Source organism: Protopterus annectens, chromosome 2.part2 (genome assembly GCF_019279795.1).
Source record: "Protopterus annectens isolate FY-2018-M chromosome 2.part2, PAN1.0, whole genome shotgun sequence".
Taxonomy (NCBI): Eukaryota; Metazoa; Chordata; order Ceratodontiformes; family Protopteridae; genus Protopterus; species Protopterus annectens.
The window spans coordinates 970,494,261-970,515,132 of NC_056730.1; positions in this window are offsets into that span (position 1 = coordinate 970,494,261).

Sequence of the window (20,872 nt, forward strand, 5' to 3'; positions counted from 1 at the left end):
CACACACACACACACACACACACACACACACACACACACACACAAACACGCACACACACACACACACAGTATGAGTGCACATATGTAACCTGACTATGTGAATATGGGTAAAAACAGTCAGGTAGTGTTAACAAACATTCCCTCCACACGTCTTTCAGGTAAGAGAAGGTAGAAAGTAGCTATAAGAAGGCTGTAGGTATACTGTGTCCAACACCCATGGTCCAACCCCAAGGCTGCAAATGACAGTAGGATACGTACATACACCAAGTGGTCTACCCCAAGAAATGTTCAAAAGTGTCATACTGTCACAGCTACCAGTCCCTGCTACCAACAACCAGGGTGACCGATAGAAATCAAGGCAGAGTATGTCAGTAGCGCGTGCACACACACACACACACACACACACACACACACACACACACACACACACACACACACACACACAGACTATGAGTGCACATGTGTAACCCTGACTATGTGACTATGGGTAGAAACAGCCAGGTAGTATTAACAAACATTCTCTCCACAGGTCTTCCAGGTAAGAGAGGGTATAAAGTAGCTATAAGAAGGCTGTAATTATACACTGTGTACAAACATACCACTGCCCAACCCAAGGCCATAGGTTGTTGTAATAATACCTGTAGAGTAATGATTAGAGCAAAGATCATTAAAGCTGTGACCACTGCAAGAATCTACATTTGTTAATTGACATCTCTCTCTCTCCCCCACCTTATCTTCACCAATAATCTAAACACATAAATGAATGGATATGTTTTCCAACAAACCTACTGTTGGGACATGTGTCCAATTGTTCTACAAATGTTGAAATGTATTCCAATTAATGTTCCTTGTTCAAAAACTATCATTGGTGGCCTGTTGCTATCAGTGTAACCTGCATGCCGGTGTAATACCCACTGTGGTTCTATATATGCATGTGGTCTGTTTGCTATGGAAATGTTCCATATCTTTTGTTTTGAGTTAATGGGAATACTCATGCATAATGTTAAATAATCCTGGAATGTGTTTATCATTACTAACCAACATATGTTCTAAAACTGCAACACCATAGCATGTCTGGGAATGCTGATCCCAGCGTATCCGCCTCTCCCGCTTCATCTGGCCATGGCACCAGGCCCCAGCACATCTGGGACCCACCCCGGGACCTCCTTGTCCGCTGGTCCTGCATCAACTTTGGGTGGAACTGCCTCAGGGGATGGGGCTCATCTCAACCCCAGCCATGGGTGCAAACAGGATTCTGTCATGCAAAGCCAGGTTCGGGGTGTGGTGCTTAGTGAGCTCCACAAGGAATTTGGAGATCTGCTACGCCAGCTTGAGGGCTGCGTGGTGCATTTAGAGGGTCAGCCTGCCCCTCCTGCTCACCTGCAGCACAGCCACCTTCAGGGCCATGAAGGTGCAGTGGTGACTGCCCATGGGTGGGGACCTCAGTCACACTGTATCCATTTGGGGGCTTGTGGGTTGCTGATTACCATACACCCCTCCCCATCCAAGGTGTTTACCCCACACACATGTCATATACCACCCCTGTATGCTGCCTTGTCTGTCTTCCTACCCAACCTACCTCCCCAAATATACCTACTATCCTTCCCCAACATTTCACTCTCACCTTCAAAAAAGAAAGGGCAATCTGTTCCCAAAAAAATGTCACCCCATACATAGCTGTCCATTTTGCACACATGTCCACTGAACACATGTAATCTGGTCTAATTGGCTTCATAACACATTATTGTTTTCCTCACCCTCTCTCAGGGGTTTGAGTGTCCAAATTTACCTCCAAATTCAGTATATATGCACAGCTGTTGCAATAGAAGAAATGGACAGCTATGGGCCTGCCCCATACCCATCCTGCACATCCCTAGCTATCTTTCATATTGTTTTTCCCTCTTCATGCCTCCTTTTTCACCACTTTCCTATCACTCCTTTTTTATTTTCTTTTAAAGAAATTAGCATGTGGATAAGTGGGAGTAAGCAGTAGTAAGTGGGACTAAGCCTGTTTGCATGGTGCTAAGCGATGCCTACACAGATTAAGCACTTTTAAGGCTAACTATCTGTATGCATAGTTAACCGGAAGTTAGCATTGCTTACCACCTAGCAAACCTGCGCAAACCCACTTACAACTCCTTAAAAGTGCCTTGATCACTCAGCACAGTCACTCAACAGTAGGGAAAGGGTTTGTTAACATCAGTCAAGTTTTGTACATACATATAAATGTATATGTATATGGAGATGCATATATATATATATATATATATATATATATATATATATATATAAAAACATTCATACGTAATATATGTAAAGATATACGTATACGCACTCATAAAATCGTCTAAGGCCAGCTTCGAGAGAAAAATTGCACAGGACACTAAGGATAATCACAAGGCTTTCTTTAGTTATGTTAGGAACCTGGGTGGGAATTCCCAGATATGCTCAGAATTAGTCCAAAATGACAAAAAATACACCAAACCCACAGACATTGCCAACATCCTAGCTGACAGGTTCAGCGCAAACTTCTCCCTCCCACCAAAAGGGCTAATATCTATCCCAGCAGAGTACTGCCCCCCTGACATCTCAGATGCTCAGGTAAGAGCTGCCCTCTCCAAAGCAAGAAACACAGCATCAATGGGACCAGACGGTGTCCCAGGCTGCATCCTACATGAACTCCAAGAAGAGCTAAACCCAAACCTAAAACTACTGTTCAATCTCAGCCTTACTACAGGATATGTACCCAAAGAGTGGCGTACAGCAACAGTGGTCCCTCTCCACAAAGGTGGTGCCTCAACGGATCCTGGAAACTATCGCCCCATAAGTCTCACTAGCTTGGTCTGCAAAGCTATGGAAAGGATCATCATGGACCTTATAAATAAAGATATTGGGGACCTACAGACACTGGATCCTACCCAGTTTGGCTTTGTTAAGGGCAGATCCTGCCTCTTAAACCTGGTTGATTTCTTTGAAACAGTCACCAAGGCCATTGACAAGAGGAAGGTGGTCCACACAGCCTACCTGGACCTCGCAAAAGCCTTCGATACAATACCCCACTCGGGCATTATAGATAAGCTCACTAGCTTAAATATAAACCCCTATGTCACTAGATGGGTTGCAAACTGGCTCAAGGACAGAACCCACATGGTTAGAATAGCTGGAGCCATGTCAGACTCCAAACCAGTTACAAGTGGCATCCCACAAGGCTCAGTCTTGGGACCTCTCTTGTTCGGTATATATTTCTCAGAGGTACAGGCCAACATGGAAGGACTGTGGCTGACCAAGTTCGCAGATGACTGCAAACTGGGTGCCATAATAGACTCTCCAGCTGACACAAGCATCCTCCAAAAGGGCCTCATAGAAACAGACAACTGGTGCCAGAGCCATGGCCTCAAGCTAAACGCCAAAAAGTGTATAGTCATCCCCTTGGCAAAAACAAAGTGCCCACAAATTACCACATAGGTGGTAATCCATTAAGTACAGAAGAAGTAATTAGGGACCTGGGGACCCAAGTTGATAGCAATCTCTCATTTGACAACCACGTGGCCAAAGTGGTTAGAAAAACATTTTATATAGCCCACCTAATCATGAAGGGATTCACATCTAGATCAGGGGAGGCCATCGTGCCTCTTTACTCATCCCTCATCAGGCAAATGCCCCTTTTGGGATGTACCTTACCAGACACCTGCAGCAACTGGAAAGACCCCAATAGTACCTCACCAAGAGGATCAAGGGGCTCAAACAGATGCCGTATGATGCCCGGTTAAAGAAACTCCAGCTCTACTCAGTGGCATACCGCCTGCTCAGAGGCGATCTGTGCCTGACATATAAAGCCATGTCCAACTCGGAATTAATGGACATGCTGCACCTCAGAAAATCCAAATCCCATCGAGCTAGGAGGGACTTAAACCTCAGCACTGAAATAAATAGGACATGCTGGAGGGACAGATTCATAACCCAGAGGCTCCCTTTACTCTGGAATAAAATCCCAGTCCAGGTTAGGCAGAGTCCCTCATTGACTCTCTTCAAGAGGAATCTTGATGAGTGGATGGGAGATCGTAGGTTTACCCCGGGTATCACTTCTGTGTCACTGTTAGACAGAGGCACAGTATACTAACCTTGAAAAAGGGCATAGCAAAATTAATTTAAAATGGGTGGCGAAAGCCATACACACTCTGGCTAGGCTTATAAATGCCCTAGGGCAGATAGCCTAGTATGAACCTATGAACCTATGAACCTATAATATATATATATATATATATATATATATATATATATATATATATATATATATATCTTAATAAATGACACACATATATGTATACATATATATGTATATATATATATACATTTGTTTTACATACATACTCACATATTTATGTGTGTAGATATATATATATATATATATATATATGTGTGTGTGTGTGTGTGTGTGTGTGTGTGTGTGTGTGTATGCCGTCGAACATCACATTCACACTCTGAACCTCTTACTGCAACAAATCTGTCCAAAGGCTTTCTAAATGGGGGTGAAGGGGCCCAAACTAGGGACCTCTTTTAATTATTGCCCTTATCCCTTCCTCCCCAGTAGCAACTGTTCTGCCCTGCAACAAAATAATAAGGCCTACCAAGTCTTGCACCCAGGGCCATGTAAACTACAATTAAAGCAATGTGCCATTACACCATCTGAGCCCTTTAAAAATAGTGATGACTGTCCAAACATATCAGTTAGTGCAGTCATTCAACAGTAGTGAAAGGATTCTGTAAAATCAGTCAGGTTTTCTGTATATACATGTATGTATGTATGGAGATGCATATATGTGGACAACTCTGCACACAATGCATATATATAAATGTTGTGTCTTTCGGCTTTTTCTGGTTAGGGGTCGCCACAGCGGAACTCCGGTCCGCTAATGATTGGTAGTTGAGTTTTATGTGCCGAGTTACCAGCCCTGACACACAACCTTCAATGAAGGTACGCCCTTTCACACACACACATATATATATATATATATATATATATATATATATATATATATATATATATATATATATATATATATATATATATATATACACATGGGTCTACCTGAAAATGCCAAAAGTCCACAACGCTGACAACGAGAACACCGACAATGGAAAATCGACAACGGAGAAGACCAAAAATTGAGGATCCCGATGCTGAGAACACCGACATGTTAAGGTAAATGTGTGATAGTGACGGACGTTAGGGTAGGGTGCGGGTCACGTAAGTGTGCGATAGTGATGGACTTTAGGTTTAGGGGTGGGTTACGTGAGTTAGGGTTAGGGTGTGGGTAAGGTAAGTGTGCGATAGTGACAAACTTGAGGGTTAGGGGTAGATTAAGTGAGTTAGTGTTAGGATGCAGGCAAGGTAAGTGTGCGATAGTGATGGACCTTAGGGTTAGGGTTTGGGTTAAGGTTAGTGCATAGATAGTTGTGTATGTAAGGTATAGTGTAGGTTTGTAAGGTTTTGGGTGTGCTTGTGTTGTGTGTGTGTTTTTCGGGAAAGGTATTTGTTTTGTTGATTGTCGGGATTGTGGTTTTTCAGGCATGTGAAGTTTCGTGTTTTTGAACTTTCGGTTTTGTTGTGTCGGTTATTTCGTTGTCTGTGTTTTGGCGTGTCGGTGTTATCAGGTAGACCTATATATATATATATATATATATATATATATATATATATATATATATATATATATACATATATATATATATATATATATATATATATATATATATATATATATATATATATATACATATACATCTACATTTATAGCTACATATATGCATACACACATATATATAGAAAGGTGTACAAATACATACAGATATATATATAAATATACATATGTATACATCAACATGCAGAAATATGTGACAGCTACAAAAGCATGCAATCTGAGGGTCATGCTGCTGCACACTAAATGTCTAAATATAAAAATGCACTCACTGGAAGTATTCCTTAAAATGGGGAACAATGACATCTGTGCTGTAACAGAGACCTGCTTAAAGGCAGCGGGAACCACCCCTTCACTACCAGCCTATAACTCGTTCCACAACTTTTGGTTGCAGAACATGGACTGAAGCTCCAAAGGTAGTGGTATTTCCATATTCATTAAGGTTGCACACACCTGCAGAGTGCTAGACCAACATTATGCATTACAGATCCTGCAGGTGTAGCTAACATTGGGAAAGACAGTGGTTCAAATTTTAGCCTGCTATAGGTCTCCAAACATGTCCCAAGACTCACACTCCATATCCCTAAACAGCCTGGAGGATATTAGTGTTCAGCCTAACACTCTCATACTGGTTGACTTCGACTACCCCACCATTAACTATGAAAGCTACTCATGTACCGGTGCACATGCCCATCACATTGATCTGGTCCTTGCTAATATGGCGACTGTTGCTGTACACCACTAGTCAACTCCTCCCTTGTTATATTGGAACACAAATTAATCACCTTTGGAAATCTACAGCTCTCCCACACCTCCTGCACAGGCTGGCCATCTGTGAGGGTGGCAGACGTCGTATCAGCATGATGTTTCAGTCATGTATGATACCTCATGCTGCCATATGTGTCAGTACACTCACTGTGGGCCTATTTGGCTACAATATCACATACATGGGGTTTGTTAAAGCACACAGACCACTTCCAACCAAGTATAGGTTGCAAACATATGGATATTCCAGACACATCTTTACAGAGGACTGTACAATGGTTTAACCTGCTGCATGTGAGGCAGATGCTGTTACCACACTATATAAAGTAGTGACAGCGTGAGGTGGTCACCAACTGTGTATGGTGCGCACATCAAAATGGTATAAGCCAAACAAGATATGATCCTCACACACACAAACAGTTGCCAGCATTGGGATTAGACCTCCTGGCTATCTAGGTAATTTTACTACAGTGCTATGCAGTTATCAGATGTGCCATAGAGCTTCTACATTTTCACCTACTACAAAGGTACTTCTAAGGTGGATGACATCAACAGGACTACTAAATAGGAATGAGGGGAAGTGTAAAGGGTAGTACACAAGTCAAAAATGGTATAAGCCAGACAATACATGATACACACACACACACACACACACACACACACACACACACACACACACACACACACACACTTGGCAGTATTGGGATTAGAACTCCTGCCTATCTAATTGTGCCTACTATAGTGTTATACAGTTACCGTACATGCTACTGAGCTTTCTAAACTTTCACATTGCCAAAGCTGCTGATAACTGCCCAGCTGAGGTAAAGTATTACAGGTGGCAGAAAGTCTGCCTTCTATTCCACCCTTACATTGTGCTAGCTCTTTCTGTCTTTCACTTCATAGGTTCATAGGTTCATAGGTAAGTACTAGGCTATCTGCCCGAGGGCATCTGTAAGCCTAGCCAAAATATGTTGGCTTTTGCCGCCCCCTTAGATTAGTTCCCTGTGCCTCTGTCCAGCAGAGCCATTAGTTCCCTGTGCTCTGTCCAGCAGAGCCACTGCAGTGATCCCCATGGTAAATTTTCTGTTTCCCATCCACTCGTCAAGGTTTCTCTTGAAGAGTGTTAGTGAGGGGCTCTACCTAATATAGATTGTAATCTTGTTCCAAAGCATGGGGAGTCTCTGGAACAGGAATCTATCCATCCAGCACGTCCTATTTATCGTTGTGGTGAGGTTTAGATCCCTAGAGTGTGTGGCTCTCGGGGATTTGTTTTTTTTTTAGGTGGAGCATGTTCAGCAATTCTGGGTTGAACATGGCATTGTATGTCAGGCAGAGATCACCTCTGAGTAAGCGGTATACAACCGAGTACAGCTGTTGTTTCATCAGTTGGGCTGCATAGGGCATCTGTGTGAGGCCAGTAATCCTCTTGGTGAGGTACTTCTGTGGTCTTTCCATCTGTTGCATGTGGCTTGTAAGGTACATCCCAAATGGGGCATTGTACTCTATGAAGGGTCTGATGAGTGATGAGTAGAGGGGCACAATAACCTCTTTTGTTTTAGATGCAAACTCTTTTGTGATTAGGTGGGCCACATAGAAGGATTTTTTTAACCACCTTGACAATATGATTATCAAATAAGAGATTACTATCTACTTGGGTCACCAGATCCCTTATTACATTTTCTGTATTTAGGGGACTACCATGTATGTGATAGTTCACGGGTACTTTGTTTTTTTCCAAAGGGGATGACTATGCACTTTTTGGCATTTAGCTTGCGGCCATGATTTTGACACCAGGTATCCGTCTCAGTGAGACCCTTCTGGAGGATGTCTGTATTAGCTAGAGAGTCAACTATGGCCCCCAGTTTGCAGTTGTCTGTGAACTTGGTCAGCCATAGTCCTCCTGTGCTTGCCTGTACCTCTAAGAAGTATATACCGAACAGGATGGGTTCCAGGACTGAGCCCTGGTGGATGCCACTTGCAACCGGTTTAGAGTCGGACCTAGAGCCTGCAACTCTCACCATTTGGGTTCTATCCATGAGCCAATTGGCAGCCCATCTTGTGACGTAGGGGTTTATGTTCAGGCTGGTCAGCTTGTCTATAATACCAGAATGGGGAATGGTGTCAAAAGCCTTTGCGAGGTCTAGGTAGGCTGTGTGGACCTCCTTTCCCCTCATCTAAAGCCTTGGCAACTGTCTCAAAGAAGTCCACCAGGTTTAAGAGGCATGATCTGCCCTTAACAAAGCCAGCAGACAATGGCAAACTGTGGATTCCACAGTTTGCCATTGTCTGCTGGCTTTGCTTTTTTGTGTTATGCTTTTAGTGTTTTGGAGCCTTGCAGCTTTCGTACATGCATGAGATATTTTTACTTTGGGCTGCCTTTAACAAAGCCAAACTGGGTAGGGTCCAATGTTTGGAGGTTCCCAATGTCTCTGTTAATAAGTTCCATGATGATGCGCTCCATAGCCTTGCAGACCAGGCTAGTCAGGCTTATAGGGCAATAGTTCCCAGGGTCTGTTGTGGCTCAACCTTTATGGAGTGGGATAACTGTTGCTGTGCGCCACTCTATGGGTATGTAGCCTGTAGAGAGGCTAAGTTTGAACAGTGTGTTTAGGTGAGGGGTTAGTTCATTTTGGAGTTCATGTAATACACAGCCTGGGACACCATCCGGTCCCATTGAAGCTGTGTTATTGGCTTTGGATAGGGCTGTTTTAACCTGTGTGTCAGTGATTGCTGGGGCTCTACATTCTTCTGGTATGGTTATGGGCCCATTAGGGGGGTGAGAGGAGGGTGAAGTTTGCACTAAACCTGTCTGCCAGAATGCTGGCAATATCAGTCAGTTCAGTGTATTTCGTGCCATTCTGCACTAACTCAGACCAGATCTGAGAATTTCCACTTAGGTACTTGACATACCAAAAGAACACTTTGTGGTTATCTTTGGAGTCCTTGGCAATTTTTCTTTCGAAGCTAGCCTTGGATGATTTTATGAGGGATCATAGTTTCTTGCTGATGCTGATCTGGGGTGTCTTTCCTTCTTGGGATTTTACTCTTTTCTGTACTAGTTTCCTCCTTCTATTGTATAGCTTGTTTATGGCATGGGTCCACCAGACTGCTTTCCTTTTCTTGGAGGAGTGAGTCTTGGTTTTGCTTGGGATAGCATGATCTATGTATTCTTTCAGGTGCTCATAGATTGCCTTTGTAAGGGATTCAGCAGCTTGGACAGAGTTGTCCTTTAGCATGGGGGCTGTGAACCTTTCCACCTCAGTCTTAAGTAATGTGAAGTTTGCTTTTGAAAAGTTTTTCATAGTGGTTTCCTTAATTGGGGGTGGGGGCGGAATGTGGATATCCAGAGTGATTAGTTTATGGTCTGATCTAACCAGCGAGGGGTTGACCTCCGGTATAGAACACCGGTCTTGGAATACTGAAACAGGTAACTGCAAAAACAGGAATGCAGGCAAGAGGGCTTGAGGCATGCACACAGTAGTAATTTCCAAAGTTTATTCTTCAGACTTTGCTTCAAACAAACGATAAAAATAATAAAAAACAGTAACCATAAAGTGCTTTTCGTCTCAACCCTTAGTGAGACTTCATCAGACAGTTGCAACAAGAATGTTTCAAACAGTATATACAAGTTCAAACCACATCAACTTCCTCCAAGCAAAAGGCAAACCCGCTCCCAAGGTAAGCAGGAATGAACAATTAACCCATTGTATGCTTCTTTAAAAATCCAGCTTCTTGTAAAACAAGTATGTATGCAGTAAATATATTTATATATGTGTAAATATAAACATAGCTCATCAGTTCAAAAACACTCTTAAAAGACCTTTTAAAAGTATATTCAGAAATATTTAAAAAAACATGCTAACATTAAAACCAATAGTTAAGGTAACAGTAAAAAGTGAGTTGTCAAGAATGAAGTGTAAAATTGAAAACAGTATAAAATAAAATACTTTACCACTGTGTGAAAAAGTATTAAGATCTTAAATAACGTTCAATAATAGTTAATAATGGCAGTTCTAAAAAGTAGGATGAAGAAATATATAACGAAACACTTATATTAGCCCCATGTTGTCTGAATTTAAAACCATCAAGCTAAATAGCTATAAAGACTGGAGCAGAGAAAACCATCCTGTAAAGGACGTCCGGTGAATATGATAAAAGATGAAATAAGAGTGTACACATTCACATAAACAACTCTAAATGCAAACACACTCATGTGTAGATAACAACTAAGTGAAAGTTGTTATCTACACATGAATGTGTTTGCAATTTGCAGGAGAACTACTGATGTAGTGGTTGCTGCCTAGCCAAGTGTGTTTGTGTATGATTCCTGGGTGGAGAGTGGTCTCTGGTTCAAGCCTCTATCTAACTATGTTTTCAGACCTTTATGTTACACATTTACTACACACACCACTGACCTTACATGGTTGAGGGTTGCTGACAGGTACTTCTAAGGTGAAGGATATATGCAGGACTGCTAAAGTCAGGCATTGAGAAGTGTACTAGGTGTAAATGGGGCCAAAATCTTTAAGGTACAAACACATACATATAGATACACAAACGCATGCCAGGAATGAGATTCAAGCCCCTACCTATGTAATTATTATGACTATATTGTTACGTATTTATCACAAGCACCACAGAGCTTATAGGTAGAACAGTGTCCAAACATACCTCTAAAGTGAGTGACAGCAGCAGCAGTGCTAAAGTAGGGATAAGGGAAGTGTAGTGAGTGTGAATGGCCACAAAATCAGGTCTCTATAAAGACACACACCCCTCTCACACAAACATTTTCACAGTTACCAGGACCAGGATTAGAACTTATACTTAACTAGCTTGCTATACTATAGTATTATGCAGTTATTGTAAGCACCACAGAGCTTATAGGGCTACAAGCTACCCAAAGGGTATTTCAGGGTGACTGACATCAGCAGGAGTGCTAAAGTAGGGCAATGGGAAGTGTAATGAGTGTGAATGGCCTCAAACACATTCATCTAGAAACACACACACACACACACACACACACACACACACACACACACACACACACACACACACACACACACACACACTTAAACACAACCTTACATTTGACAGGACTAAGATTACAACTGCTACATGGATACTTATTTGTACTATAGTGTTACACAGTTATCAAAAGCACCACTGAGACTACAGGGCTGAAGGCTAACCACAGGAATTTCTACAGTGAATGACATCAGCACATCATGTGATATAGGCCAATGGGATGTGTACTGGGTGGGAAAGGCCTCATGATGGGATTCTCTCTACCGCTGTCTGTCTCTCACTTCCCCACATCTCTCTGTGTGTATGTTTGCCATATTATATTATGTTGGCCTTAGATATGTGTAAGTGTTCCTATCCAGTGTGTGTGTGTGTGTGTGTGTGTGTGTGTGTGTGTGTGTGTGTGTGTGTGTGTGTGTGTGTGTGTGAAGTATCAATGGTGTACAATTTTGTGTGTGTGCACAGACATCTGTGAATAACAGATATCTATAGTCCATTGTGTTGTCAGACATGGGCTTCATTTCTCTACGTGTAGGAGCATGCCCAGCATGACCTTCTATATTGAGTGTGTGCATCCATTCCAGGGAGAGTTGCACTCCAGTTCAGGGTTTTGTTTGCTACAGCTACCCCTATCAATCTGTTTCTGCTGGATATCTGCAGATAGGCTGCCAATATTACAAGTTTCTGTGTTTGCCCTTACCTTACTTGGACAGAAGGAAGTTTCTTTGTTCACTGTAAGAGAGGGAGCTTTGAGCAACCTATCTGTCCCTGGAGGAGTGGTTTCAGCCCATAAATAAGTAGTTTATTGGCCATTTTGGGCTAATTTCTATCACTTTCATTTCCCTTCTGTAAAACCCACATTTGCAAGGTTTTTGTGCTAATATACAGCTCAGCAAGCTCCTGCCTAGTGCCCTGCAGAGTTCTACAGCAGCAGAGAGACAAAAGAGAGACTTTGGAGTGATTAAGTATCATTTTTCTGCATTTTCTTGCTGCCTTTAGCTAATTCCACCTAAAACGCCAATTTTCTAGAGTTCCTGTGATTTATAAAACTTGTTTCAGCTACATATTGTACTTATTTTACTGCCTGCACTTTAACAAAGTCGTTTTTGTGTTTAAATTAACTGTTTAACTGTTGTAGGCTACACACTCAAGTGTGATAGCCATTTCTGTGCATTTAAAGTGTTTTTTTTTAATTGTATCTGCTTTATTTTCTGAAAAAAAAAATACTTGTTTTCCCACCTTTCTAAGCTAGTATAGTCCAATGTTCAGGTTAGTGCTGAATTCAGGGCTGTGTTACAAGTTTCTGTGTTTGCCCATACCTTACTTGGATAAAAGGAAGTTTCTCTGTTCACTGTGAGAGAGGGAGCTTGAGCAGCCTATCTGTCCCTGGAGGAGTGGTTTCAGCCCAGAAATTAGTAGTTTATTGGCCATTTTTGGCTAATTTCTATGTCTTTCATTTCCCTGCTATAAAACCTGCATTTGCAAGGTTTTTGTGCTAGTATACAGCTCAGCAAGCTCCTGCCTGGTGCCCTGCAGAGTTCTACAGCAGCAGAGAGACAAAATAGAGACTTTGGAGTGATTAAGTATCATTTTTCCGTATTGTCTTCCTGCCTTTAGCTAATTCCACCTAAAACGCTGATTTTCTCGAGATCTGTGATTTAAAAAGCTTGTTTCAGCTACATATTGTACATATTTTACTGCCTGCTATTTAACAAAGTCATTTTTGTGTTTAAATTACATGTTTAACTGTTGTAGGTTACACACTCAAGTGTGATAGTCATTTCTGTGCATTTAAAGTGTTTTTTTATTGCATCTGCTTTATTTTCTGAAAAAAAACAAAATAAAAAAACAAAAACAAAAAAAATACTTGTTTTCCCGCCTTTCTAAGCTGGTATAGTCCAGTTTTCAGGTTAGTGCTGAATTCAGGGCTGTGTTACAAGTTTCTGTGTTTGCCCATATCTTACTTGGATAGAAGGAAGTTTCTCTGTTCACTGTGAAAGAGGGAGCTTTCAGCAGCCTATCTGTCCCTGGAGGAGTGGTTTCAGCTCAGAAATTAGTAGTTTTTTATTGGCCATTTTGGGCTAATTTCTATCTCTTTAATTTCCCTGCTATAAAGCCCGCATTTGTGCGGATTGGCCTGCCAGGCAGCACTGGTTAGCTAGGGTACAACTATTCCCGGCTCCGGCACTTGCTCAAAACTCATAGCAAGCACTAATAAACCTTAGCACTAGACCCCCCTATACTGTAGAGAAGGACAAGGCTCTCTATTTCACCTTACTAGCCAATCAGTAAAACAGTTCACTGTACCTATCCAGGCATGTCCAAAGGGCAGTTTCAGTTGTACTCTCAAGTCCAACTGGTGAATCTGATTATTTTGAGGCAATGTTACAATTGCCACATGTACACAGACAACCCTCTCCTACTTCCACCAAACACTAATACATGTGAGAGATGCAATTATAAAGCCAAACTGGAGGCTAAGCTCTCTCAACCCAAGACTGGACCAGGCAATCAAGAGGAGAAGGGAATTACTTGCATCACACCACCAGTCTCACATAGACCTATGAAACCAGTACCAGCAAAAAACACACATAAATACACAAAAACATACTCGGAGGCTCTAAATAAAAATATGCAAAAGCAACAGAGACCTCCAAAGCAGACATCTAAGCAACCTCCACCCCCCAACACAAACCATGAAACACATACTTCACAAAACCAGTGTGCCACACAATCACAGTCCTTAAGGCAAAATAACATACCCAACACACTAGTAATAGGTGACTCTATAGTCAGGCACACTGACGTCCCACTCACTAGGCTGAACAAGGAGAAGGTTACTGTTAGCTGCCTGTCAGGTGCCAGGATCCGCCACATAACACAAGCACTCAGGTCACTCCAGAACAAGTACAAATATGACTCTGTCATTTTCCATGTTGGTGTGAATGACCTGAGCCATACCTCCCTGGACTACATGAAAAGAGACATGGAGGAGCTCTCTGATCTCATAGCCCAGGCAGGTATGACCCTGACCCTGAGTAGCATCCTGCCCTCACCAAGAATGATACCTCAGTACAGAGAAAAAATTATCCATTTCAACAATTGGCTAAGCTTCTGGTGTCATTCAAAGGGGATCCAGTGTCTGTCAGCCTGGGAAGATATGCTCGACAAGCCACACTGCTTCACTAGAGATGGCTTGCACCTGTCACCCTTAGGTTTTTGAATACCGGCCAAGGCTCTTGCCACCCCCATACTGCCTTTTTTAGGCAAGGCTCAAAAGACAAACCCACCGCCATAAATAGTACAAGTAACAAAAAACTGAGGGTAATGCTACTCAATGCCAGAAGTCTAAACCTCAAAATACATGCACTCGAGGCACTCCTCAGTATGAAGAAAATAGATATATGTGCAGTAACAGAAACCTGGTTTAAGGCTCCAGAGAGCACCCCAGCACTACCAGGCTACAACTCATACCATACATTTCGGCCACAAAACCTGGACCGAAATATAAAAGGTGGGGGAGTATCCATATTCATCAAGGATACCAACACCTCCAGGTTAGTGGCACAGCACGGTGCTTCAGAGATCATCCACGTGCAACTAACAATGAGCAAAACTGTTATTCAAATTATAGCTTGTTACAGATCACCCACCATGTCCCAGGACCCTCACTATGCATTCCTGGAAACACTGGGAAACAAAAAGGTCCTACCAAACATCCTGATATTGGGTGATTTCAATTACCCAAACATTAACTGGGAGAACTACTCAAGTACAAACACCCTTGCCCAACATTTCCTAGAATTTATAAACTCAAACACCCTGGATCAACTGGTCAACACCCCCACCAGAGGTGACAACATATTGGACCTGGTCATCACCAACATGGGTGACCGGTGTTCCACACCGGTGGTCAACCCCTCGCTGGTTAGATCAGACCATAAACTAATCACTCTGGATATCCACATTCCATCACCACCCCCCCGGTCAAAGAAACCACCGTGAAAAACTTTTCAAAAGCAAACTTCACGTTACTTAAGACCGAGGTGGAAAGTTTCAAAGCCCCCATGATAAAGGATAACCCTGTCCAAGCTGCAAAATCCTTTACTAATGCACTCTACGGGCACCTACAAGAATGCATGGATCATGCTATCCCAAACAAAACCAAGACTCACTCCTCCAAGAAAAGGAAACCAGTCTGGTGGACCCCTGCCATAAACAAGCTATACAATAGAAGGAGGAAACTAGTACAGAAAAGAGTAAAATCCCAAGAAAGGAAGACATCCCTGATCAGTATCAGCAAGAAACTACATTCCCTCATAAAATCATCCAAGGTTAGCTTTGAAAGAAAAATTGCCATGGACTCCAAAGATAACCACAAGGCATTCTTTAGCTATGTCAAGAATCTAAGTGGCAATTCTCAGATTTACTCAATGTTAGTGCAGAATGGCACAAAATACACTGAACTGACCAATATAGCCAACATCCTGGAAGACAGGTTCAGTGCAAACTTCACCCCCCCTCTCACTATACCAGAAGAATGTAGTGCCCCTGAAATCACAGGCACTCAGGTTAAAACAGCCCTCTCCAAAGCCAAAAACACAGCATCAATGGGACTGGATGGTGTCCCAGGCTGCATCCTACATGAGCTCAAAGATGAACTAACTGCTCACCTAAACACACTGTTTAAACTCAGCCTCTCCACAGGCTACATGCCCACAGAGTGGTGCACAGCAAAGGTTATTCTGCTCCACAAAGGTGGAGCCACAACGGACCCCGGGAACTATCGCCCTATAAGCCTGACTAGCTTGATCTGCAAAGCTATGGAGTGCACCATCATGGATCTCATTAACAGAGACATTGGAAACCTCCAAACACTGTACCTTACCCAGTTCGGCTTTGTTAAGCACAGATCATGCCTCCTAAACCTGGTGGACTTCTTTGAGACAGTTACCAAGGCTATAGACAAGAAAAAGGTGGTCCACCTACCTAGACCTCACAAAGGCCTTCAACGCCATTCCCCACTCAGGTATTATAGACAAGCTCACCAGCCTGAACATAAACCCCTACATCATGAGATGGGTTGCCAACTGGCTCACGGACAGAACCCACATGTAAGAGTTGTGGGAGCTAGGTCTGATTCTAAACCAGTTACAAGGGGCATTCCCCAGGGCTCAATCCTAGGACCCCTCCTGTTCGGCATATACTTCTCAGAGGTACAGGCAAGCACAGGAGGACTATGGCTGACCAAGTTCACAGACGACTGTAAACTAGGGGCTATAATTGACTCTCCGGCTGACACAGATATCCTTCAAAAGGGTCTCACTGAGACAGATACCTGGTGTCAAAACCATGGCCTCAAGCTAAATGCCAAAAAGTGCATAGTCATCCCCTTTGGAAAAAACAAAGTGCCCACAAACTACCACATAGGTGGTAGCCCCCTAAATACGGAAGACATAATAAGGGATCAGGGGACCCAAGTAGATAGTAAACTCTTCTTTGATAATCACATTGCCAAAGTGGTTAGAAAATCATTCTATGTGGCTCACCTAATCACAAAAGGGTTTGCATCCAGATCGAAATTTAGCTCTCTGCTTACTGCTTCTTACTGCTTGCTCTTGCTGTGGGATTTGCTGGCTGGATTCTGCTAAAATTCAAAGTCTAGTTATATTTGCATTCACAGTCTGTCGCATACAGAAACTTGCAGAATATACACTGATGAGAGAATATACTTTGCAGCATCAACTTTAGAGAGCAGTAACCAATAACTTTTTATAATAAACCAAACTGGACAAACGTTGCAGCTTAAAAGTTCTGTTCAACTTTACTTCTCATATAGTACAGATGATGTGAGAGATATAACATTTACCTCAGGACAACAAATGTGTCCCTACCATACCCCTAACATAACTAGATTTAATACAGACTTTTTATACATATTTTAGTTAAACACACACCCTCTTGGTTTTGGAAAGATACTGGCTTGATGACGCAAATGCTAACACATCTGTTCTTGTCCAAATGATGATAAGTAAACTGTCTTCAAGGAAACGCCTTGTGGATTAGAAAAGCACATTTTTAAACTTTCTTAGAAAAGCATGTCCTGTTGTCCAGTGAAAGCAGATTACATTCTTGTCACGTCTGTAAGAAGTCAGCTTTCTTGATGTGTGTGTAATACACTCATAAGCAAGTTCCTTATTTTTTTAAGCCACAGTCATTTAGTATGGTTGCTGATCACATATTACTAAACTCTGTTTCTGCGTTTAAGCAAGCTTTTTCTTTCAGCATATTTACAATTAATTTCAGCCTTAAATTCATAATATCTAACAATTCCCTCTGTTTTTAAACATACTCAAAACATTTTATACTGATATGTATTTTTTGATCACATTATATAGAAAGTCTTCTTTTGATCAAAATGCAATTTTACATAGTTAATACAATTATATTAAAGTATTACTACCAAAACTGAATGTATTTAACAACTTTTTCTTTTGCAGACCATTCTGTGAAAATATTTTATCAGTTATGAGCTGTGTCTGCTTTAGTTTAACTTGATTAATTTATTCTTTTGCAATTACAGAATTTAATTTATGTCTTAGAACTGTTTCATTAACTCTTTGCAACTTGTTGAATTAACTATAAGAGACAAGAACCATGTGCTACTGCAAGCATTTATACACTACTGAAAATATACAGTTTCAATGTCATTTTAACCATAACATTGTGTTCATGTCTTTGAACTGCCCATTAACATCTTGGTAAAGTACTGAACTGGGTTTAGATAATAAATATTTGAAAGCAATTATTTTACTGGGGTAAAACCAGTGATTTTACAACTTGACAAATTACTTTTAAACTTATTACAATGTATTCTGTACAGTATGTATTTACACAGACTGTTTGCTATTCATGCATTTCAATCTAGCAGCTATCCTGAACCCAATTTTTTTTAAAACATGGTTTTTCACACATATTCATTGCTAGACGTTAATTTAATTTGTACTGAATTCTTCTGTATTTGTACATACAAAGACTATAAAGTAAATTTAGTCTAATCTTACAAATTTAATAGCATTAATATTGCCAAAAACATATTGAAATAGTGACCAATCTTGTTAATTTCTTTTACATATCTTTACTCTCTCTTGTATAGCTGTTATCAATTTTAAGCCATCTCTTGTTTTTTTAAACTATCTCTTGTATAACTTTACAGTTTAACAGGTTGTAAATACAATTTAATACTAAACAATACAATAATAACCATTATGATAGCTATTAACTTGTAAAATATCTTATTCTGTAAGGTTTAATCCAGTTTACCAGTATGTCTAATACACTAATACCTGTTTTTTCCTTCCCCCCTAAAAGAGTATTGTATTTTTTCTGTAGCTTTATTTTAGACCCTTGTTGTTTATTTTTTTCTGTAGCTTTATTTTAGATCCTTGTTGTTTATTTTTGTCTGTAGCTTTATTTCTGACTCTTGTGCAATACTGCTTATACAGTCAGTGTAAAACTGAGAAAGTACCCCTCCCCCTGTAGTACTGCAGCACTGTTTATCTGTTTTATAATATATGTCAGCCCAACACTTTGGTTATACATTTGCTTTATTAGGTTATTAAACTGTAGACCTTTGTCTGATATGATCATCTTTTCTGCTGCCTTTGCTGTCTATTTCTACTAGTAGTAGTTATTTGTACCCTCCTGTATACTTTATTTAAACTGTATGTATACTATAACCCATCTGTTGGCTATACTTGATGTAACTAAGATTTTTTTATTTTTATCAGTGACATATATGCACAATTGTGATGTTTTATTATAATTACCAAATAGTGTTGCATGTGAACATTTTAACAATTATGTTTTAATAACAATAAGTTTTTAGAAAAACTCAAGCTACTTGTCTGGCAGTCTTGTTTCTTATCTTATCTTTTCAACATTTCCTGTAACTATTCATCCAGTTTAGGAAGGTCTGAGCTCACATTTCAGTTAACCCTTTTTAGCATTTTTCCTTTAATCATATATATTTTTTAACTTTTAATTTCAGTATTTTTTTATTTATTTAACTGTTCTGACATTCATTTTACAAAGACTGTTTGACTAATACCATCCGTGATTTTATTTCTTTTTAAAATTCAGAACTTTAACTGTTTGGTGTGGTGTTATTATACAATTACAAAAAATGTAAAAAATAAATAGATATTAGCTTAACAAACACATTTATATATTTACATTATTTATATTTGCTGTTGTCTGCCTGTTATTCTTGTGTGTTGTATAAAAGAAAATACATGCATGTCAGTCTTGTGACTTTAAATCATTACTCTTATTAACTATTTTTATTTAATTTTTATATACAAGAACTGTTTTGTTTACCTTTTGACTATGCTATGAGAATGTCAGTCATATGCTCTACTTTACTGTAGTACTGATAAATATATTGCTTTAATTGAATGGAAGTTTTAAACATTTGAGAATGATTTGTCAGATCCTACCATCCTACCATGTAAGCTTAACCATTTTCAAAACACAAACATATTATAAAATATATTTCTTTTGTACAGATCAGCTGTAGTTTCCTACTCTTTCCCAATGTATGTAGGAAGCCAGTCTCTGTCAGTTCAGCTAATCTATTTTCTTCATCTTGTAACTGTTTAAGAGTCTCCTCATGGTCTGCCTGATATGTCTCAGGAACCTGTTCTGCTGAATCTGAAACTCCTATGCACTTTTGAAAAAATGTTTGTATAACTTGTCTAAACTTCCTGAACTCATTGTGTCTCTTTTTTAGAAGTTTACTACATTCCTTTGTAACAAAATGTACTAGTGGTCTTGTCAGTAACTGATTTGACTCGCATGTGGTGACAGGACATAACTGTTCAACATCTGAATATAATGGAAACACTTTAGCCTTAGTTAATTCTTTAGCATGAACAGATCTGTCTTCACAGTCTATTGTTTTAGCAACATCATGTAATACTTTTTTATGACATAATACACAAAATGCAGTTTTTGTTGAATCACACAATAAACATTTGTCATATTTCACATGGTTTTCTTTGAGATACCAGTCAAATATTGTAATACATTTGCATAATGCCTTACTATCAACCTGCCCTACTAAGGTTTTACATTTACTAATATGCTGTGTATACCAACATTGCAATTTACTAAAGTTTGGTTTACTCCTGCATGAATTATAAATAATATCCATACTGTCTAATATACAAACTGTCTATGAATATACAAACTATGTAAGAATATACAAACTGTTTAACATCATCCACACTAAATATGTGACACAGAAAAAAGTCTTACCAGTTAGCAAGAAAACAGGTGATCACACATATTCATTGCTAGACGTTAATTTAATTTGTACTGAATCC